General features: G+C 34.0%; 1 pseudogene; it reads left to right on the top strand.

The window, feature by feature from the left end:
• The first annotated feature begins 307 nt into the window (after positions 1–307).
• LOC131808765 (U2 spliceosomal RNA) lies at positions 308–435 on the top strand (annotated as a pseudogene).
• The last annotated feature ends 7,314 nt before the right edge of the window (positions 436–7,749 follow it).

A 7,749-nucleotide genomic window follows, 5' to 3' on the forward strand; every position in this document is an offset into this window, starting at 1 on the left:
GTTCTAAGATCCTCAAATGGTAAAGCAGCAGTCAGAAAGAGCATAACAGATAAATGTGAAAACCTATTAAAGAACTTCCAAAGGTAACTGATACCCTTTGGGGGGAAAAAAAAAAAAAAAAAAAAAACTACATGCTGAGGAAGAAACAATGGGAAATTTTGAAAAATAAACAGATAATGCTTTTGGAAAACAAAAATGTAGGCACCGAAAAAGAAAAAGAAGTGGAAAGGAAATACAGAAAATGAGAAAATGTGAAAAAAATGACATAAGCAAACTTGAAAGATGTAATTGCTGGGAATTTTCTAGAATGACTTCTTGGCCTTTCAGCTAAGATCAAGTGTAGTGTCTGTTCTTATCAGTAGAACTGATTACAAACAAACTCTCAAATTCTAATATCTATTCTGAGATATTATATAATGAATATCTAGAATCCTAATGAGACTGAAAAATCTCAGCAATGATAAGAAAGTCAAGAAATTTTATCTAAAAACAAGTATTAGACTGATCACAGACTTCCAAAAAATAGAGACCAGAATATTGTAAAACAAATCATGAGAATACTTTGGAAAAACAATCAACTTTAAATTCTAGATTCTATATGTAAGTTATATTTATAGATTTTATATATACATATGTATGCCTATAAGAACAAAGGGGAATCCAAGATGGAATAGTGGAGTGTAAGGAGCAACATGGGCTTTTGTTATATTATTTTCTGTTTCTTTGAAATCTTTAACATAAAATTAAATTTTAACTTAAAATTCATGTCATTAACTTAAATAAAAAAAGAAAGGAGAGGCCAATTTACTAAAAATACTTGAATATCTCATGAAACAGTTCAATGACACAGAACATGGGAAGAAAAAGAAATAGGACATTTCCAGATACTGCATCAACGGGAGTTACGATTTTTCTGTGCATAACTCTACCATCCATGTTACTCATTCCACAATTCTTGTTCACTTTTTCCATCTGTTCAGACTTATCAAGTGACTCCATATCAATTGTTAATGATTGGGAGCTCATGTGAATTGAGTCCCATTTCCATAAAAGAGTGAGCCAATCCTCTTTGTATGAATTTCCTATGAAATTCTACTTTTTATTGCTTAACATGTACATTTCTTTTTCTACATTTAAAGATGCCCTCAGTTAATAAGATGCATTCCCATATACTGCCTTTAAAACTCTTTCTACCCATATAAATAGGAAAAAATCCCAAATGATATCTGTACGCCAAACCCAGATTTAATACCAGGAGACCTCTCTGTCCACATACAGTTGAAACAATGAAACAATGAGTAGTCCTATAGTATGTCAATCTATATCAGGTTCTCATGTGATACTGCTAACTTTAGAAAGGACCATTGATACAACATTAAATTCATTTATTTTGAGCCATTTTTTTAATGCCAGGCATTGCAGTCAATATTTAAAGTGGATTAATGATAAAAAAATTTTACATTTTTGTGGGAATGAAAAGCAATAAACTTTTTAAAAGTAAATTATAATAAATAGAGCATGTTAGAATTTGGTAATACTTGGATGAATAGGGTAAAGGGTATTAGGAATTTATGGAAAGGGAGGGTAAGTTTCATCTTTAGTTTAGGTGGTCAGGGAGGTTCGTTGCCAGACTGACAGTTAAGGAAAAATACAAAGGGAGCCAGGACATTCAACATATGTAATCCGAGTGAAGACTAAAGTACAGGTAACAGCCAATCCTCAGAGGAGATGGTAGCTAGAGAAAAATGATGAAGTTGGAAAGTAAGTTTAGAGGGACAGTGGGGATTCTGGCCCTAATAGATCACACTAAAGCCACTGTAAGCCTGTAGGCTCTTACTGTGTGAGAAAAGAGTTGGTAGGTGTTATGATTTGAATTGTGTCCCCTCAAAGGTCATCTGTTGGAAGTCCTAACTCCCAGACCTGAAGAATGTGACCACCTTATCTGGAAATAAGATCATTACAAGTGTGATTGGTTAAGATGAGGGTGGGCACTAATCCAATGTGACTGCTGTTCTTATTTATAAAAAGCTACATTTGGAGCAAGAAACACACACAAGAAGAACACCAGTTGAAGATGAAGGCAGAGACTGGGATGATGCTTCTCAAGCAAACAACGTCAAGTACTGCCAACAAATTATCAGAAACTAGGAGAGATGCCTGGAACTGTTTTTCTCTTAAACCCTGTAAAAGTAATCCACCCTGCTAACACTTTAATTTTGGACTTCTAGCCAGAACTGTGAGAACATAATATATGTTGTTTAAGCCACCTGGTTTGTGGTACTTTGTTACAGCAGCCCAGCAAACTAATATAGTAAACATTGAACAAAGGAGTGAAATGACCTGACTTAAGTTTTAAAAGGATCACTCTGACTGATGTTCTAGATAGGAAAGGGGAAGATGGAAGCTGGATGACCAATTAGCAAGCTCTTGCACTACTACCAGCAAGAAATCTTGGTGACTCAGACCATGGTTAAAATGTTCAAAAGGATAAAAATATATGTATATAAAAAATATATGTTTATAAAAAAAAAAAAAAAAAATGTTCAAAAGCGATCAAATTCTAGATCTGTTTTGAAGGGTTTCTCAGTGGATTCAATGTGAGTTGTAAAGAAAGAAAGAACCTGAGAATAACTGGTTTTTCTGGTGTGCACGACTGGAAAAAGGGAGGTGCCGTGAAATGAGATGTGGCGATGGGGTTAGGACTGAAATCAACTTCTCAGTTGATCCTGACTCCCAGAATAATATCCTTGCCTTTAAAACTAATATTGGGGATGTGGGGGGACAACTAATAGTGGGAAGATGTGCCAATATTTATTATCATAGCATTTAATCACCTCTATGTATTATAATATCAATATTTTTGCTGTTGTCTTTCATTTGTCAGTGTTCTTGGGAAAATCCACGCTCCTGAGTGTTCTTCACATTTTCTTAACATTCTTCACATTTTCTTAATTATAATTATTCTGTGCTGGATCATTTTTCTTGGTAGTTCTCTATCCTGAAAAATGATGAGGAATGCAATCAACAAAACAATAGCAGATAATTTTGTGAAATAGCTGAAAGTCCATGACTTGTGTGAAAAGGAGCCCAGAGAAGAGCTTATACGTTCCAGGGCATATTGTGGTAGATTTACCACTGGTTATTGCAAGTATCAATACTAAACAGAGAAACCTTTTACCTCAATATCCTGGAAGAATTCAGCATAATTGCCCCCATTTTGTTCAGAAAAAAGTAAATCTTCAAAAATATGTGTTTTCTGGAATTGTTCTACACCCACAGATCTGATCATAGCCTATAAAAGAAGGGGAAAAATAAAAGAATCTACAAATGAAATTTGCATTAATTTTTCTTAAGACCAGAATCTATGAGTTTACAAGGTACAGCTGTACCTTCCATGGTAGTTGTACCTTCTTTATGCGATAGATACTTGAAAATAAAATAAAAGCTTGAATTAGGTCTATTAAAAGATCTCTAGGAGGGCAAGTTTACCTGGAAAAATAGAAGACTATTTGTGAACAGAAGATGATTAGGAATCATTTTAAGGAAGTGATACAAAGATTAACTTCTCTGGATGGGAAAACCATAAATATCCAGTGTCTGGACCAGAGAGCTCTGCCACAGGAAACCATAAGGTGGCAGTCACAACAAAATTGTGAATAGACCATTTATAAATAATGCTGACTTTTGGGCAGTGATGTTGATGTTGTACTTAAATTCACTGGTGTACTTTGAAGCTCTTGAGGAACCTCTGAAACTAAGACACGATGTTGAACATAAAGACATGTTGAATAAGAAGAATTAGTACTATCTCTTTTCACAGTACTGCCCTGTATTTCAGAGTCTTAAAAAGCCAAAATATTTCCCAGACTCAGAGCTACAGCTCTGAATGCGAGGTTGTTTCTACACAATAGAGGCACTTCGCATGAAGTCCGAAGTGCAAGAGAGGCCATCTTATGGTTGCTCTGGCTACCGTTGTTGAAAAGCAAAGCTCTGTAGAGGCACTAGGTGTTTCTGCAGCCACATTCCAGTCACCTGGGAGTAGAAGAGCAATTTTTAGTCACTTTGGTGGTGAGAACAGTATCAATGACTGTAACAAACAACGTGTTCTTAAAGTTCTTAGCCCACTTTCTGTGATGTAGATCCTTTAATAAACCAGTTGTTGTTAATTGCTCTGAGATTATTTCCCTAGAAGCCCAGTCTAGATCCTCCTGATCAGGGTTTTGTAAATATTTATTTTCATGTAAATCACTTCTATTTTAAAATCTCAAGAAGCCTAAGTGATACAAGTTTTTGAAAAATTTGGGGATCTTATGTTTTCCTCTAACTTGAACAAGCAGGCCTTGAACTGATGGCTGGTTTCCAGAGATTCAGTGCAACTGACTCCGAAATAATGGAATTAACCAATATCTTACATCCTGACTATACATACCCCAGGCTTTTGTGTCAGGGAAAATGCTTGCAAATTTAAATAATATATTGTTTACTCAAAATCTGAGAATGATTTCTGACCTCAGAAACTAAATAAATAAAATAAAAATGTCCTCCCACAGTGTTAAAAGTGGGCAAAAGAAGGGAATTATTTGAACAAGAGACCCCACTTTATATTCCTGCTTCACACCTTGAATAGAGCTATAAATTTGCTTTATTATTCAGACCTTATTTTTACCTAATAAGTTGTCACTTTCATCTCTATAAAAAAGATGAAGAATGAAAAGAAGAGCCCATTTGTGTGCCTGTTTTTCTGAGGCAATCAGTGTATAGAATGAATAAATGTAAATAAAGAACTGTAGGCTTCAGGGTGTCACTCCAGGGTGTCACTCCCAGATATGTCACATTGATTAAAAATGGCAGTCCCTCAAAAAACATTGCAAAGTTAAACTTCCTTCTAATTTTTGCCCATAATAAGACTCGGGATACTCTAAAGAATATAATTACGCCTAGTAACTTTTATCTTACATTTTAATTAATATTTATCAACATATTTCCCTGAGGCATTTTAAAGAAAGGTGCAGTTGAAAATGCTCACTTAATTTTATATTGTTCAAATGAAAGTTGAACAAAATTTATATACCTAATCTATATTCTTTCCAACTATAAGCCATTTAAATTTTTTAAATCACTTCTAGTTTGGTAAAATCAATAATGAATATGTATATTTTTTCAGATATGGTTTTTGAGATTATATATTTCAGACTACAATAAGATTAAGTAATTCAAATAAAATGTAATAAAAAACTTTTTTCAATGAGAAAGTGAAGGAAGTGAGATGTTTCTAATAATCTGAGAATTGTTTTACTGAAAACTTTTTCTCAAAATAAAAATGTATAAATGTGTCAAACAATCAGTTTGTCTGATTGATTACTCCATAAGACACATATTAAAATAGGTGACATATCAAATAATAATGATTGAATTAGTCTTAATATTAAGCTATTATTCTCTTATGACTGGTAGTACTTAAAGTTTATATATACAGAAAAAGAAAAAACAGTATGAAGAGGCAGAGAAGCATGTTCTGGGGATCAGTAGATTGACATTTGTGCAGGTGCCGTATGTTGTTTCAGTTGATTCACACCAAAATCTTTTACGGTAAGCATATTTTGCTTTTTTTTAAATTTTTCAATTCCAAAAGCTTCAATTCCAAAGAAGACTACTAGATCATTTGAGCTATGGATCAAAAAATGGTAGAGCAAGAATGTACACATAAGTTTCATATTTCTAAAGCCAATATTTTTTCCTGTGCATTATACTGGATTTTATTCCCAGCATTATCACTAGCTAGATGTGTAATTTTGGACACAATGCTTAAATTCTCTGCAACTGAGGGACTCCATTCATAAGATTCGTGGTTAAACTCCATGAGGAAAGAAATTTGTAAGGGGTTACAAATTTGGGGTTACAAATAGAATTGGAAAAGCAGGAAAATATCCCTGTTCATAATACAGCCTAAGAAACATCTATTTCAATGTGCTTTGTTTGTTTAGAATCTAGGAAAGTCAGGTAGGGAAAGGCAAACAAGATAGCACTCAGCAAAGATGTACCAGATGAATGTTTGCTAAGGTCAACCAGGACTTGACTAGATGTAGAGACAGAGCACATCATTTTAACCTCAAGTCATTAATCTGATCAGAAACTGGACCATAGAAATTGTCCATCTCTGCTTTATGGCTAGAGTTATGCTTACAGAAAAATAAATACTAAAAACTGAATTTATTATTTTGGGTTCCTAGTGTATTTATTACAAAACAATATACTGAAGAATACAGAAGAAAATGTTAGGAAAGAGTCTGTCATACTATAAAGAATGGAAAAAAAATATTTGGTTTCTATGAAAGAGAAACAGAAACACTAAGGGAATCACTAAAAATTATATGTAATGTTAAATAATTGTGATAAGGTGGAAAATTGCAAAATATATATGCAAATTCAATAGCTTCCTTAATGAGAAATGTTTAAAAGCAAGGAAAAAAGTATCTTAGCTACAGTATTAATAAAACGTTAAATGTAAAAATTAATGTTGCAATGCACTCCTTTTATTTTTGATAATAAAAGACTAAAATAATGGAGTGTATACACACACAAACATTAGAATTCCAGGTAAGATGCAATTCTTATGCCAATAACATTCAGAATTTTAATCAGATATTGAGAGATGAATACTGTACTGTGAAATGGCAGGTTAGCTTTACATTGAGAGTTTAAGGGGAATAGATCCCCAAAGGCTTAATAAAAACAAAACAACAAAATCCCTGATGTTGAGGACCATGTCAAGAAGTAGGCAGCAATGAGGATGCCTGGGCGCCTTAGTCTATTAAGCATCTGCCTTCAGCTCAGGTCATGATCCCAGAGTCCTAGGATGGAGTCCCACATCAGGCTCCCTTCCCAGTGGGGCGCCTGCTTCTCCCTCTGACTGCTCTGCCTGCTGCTCGCCCTGCTTGTGTTCTCTCTCTGACAAGTAAGTAAATGAAATCTTAAGAAGAAGTAGACAGCAAGAGGAAACTGCCATCAAAATAGTTACATTATTGATATTTTACCATGCTCTGGGCAGTATGATAAGTACTTTACATTTAACTTCGAACCCTAGCTTAGTACTTTTATTTTCTTTGATTTACAGATAAAGAATCTGTGCATAAGAAATATGTGAACAAAGATCCAATCAATCAATATCAGGTCCTACCAAGAAAATATAAACAAATCATTAGTTAGCGTTCCAGCTATGACATAATTGAGGACAGATTGGTTAAAAAAAAAAAAATTACAAAAATGTGAGCAGATAAAAGGTAAGCAACCCAGGATAATAAAGTGCCTTGGAGGTTAGCACCATTAAAAAACTTTACTAATTATTGGCCGTGCAGGGCAAGAGGAGAAAGCATTTTACCAGAACTCTTGAGAAAGTAGCCATAGGAGAGGGTGCCCTACAGGGGTGGAGGTCATTGGTAATGGATTCCTTTGTCCTAATTCACACAGAAAACAGAGAGTAAATGAACATTTTGATTGGACCATAGAGATCAACTTCTTGAAGCATAAGAAAGAGTCGAAAGGGTTTATAAAGTGAACAAGGAGAAAAAAATGGAAGCTATCTGTCACAACATTTTGTATAACTTACAAGCAAATAAAAATCTCCAAATAGATGAGAAGATTCAGTAAATAAAAATGAAGATTAAGATCAAATGCCCTTATAGTATAAGGAACAAAAACTATATGAGAAAACAATGGGAAAGGATGTGGACTTTGAATCAGTATGAACGG

The sequence above is a fragment of the Mustela lutreola genome, chromosome 9 (genome assembly GCF_030435805.1).
Source record: "Mustela lutreola isolate mMusLut2 chromosome 9, mMusLut2.pri, whole genome shotgun sequence".
NCBI classification, from domain to species: Eukaryota; Metazoa; Chordata; class Mammalia; order Carnivora; family Mustelidae; genus Mustela; species Mustela lutreola.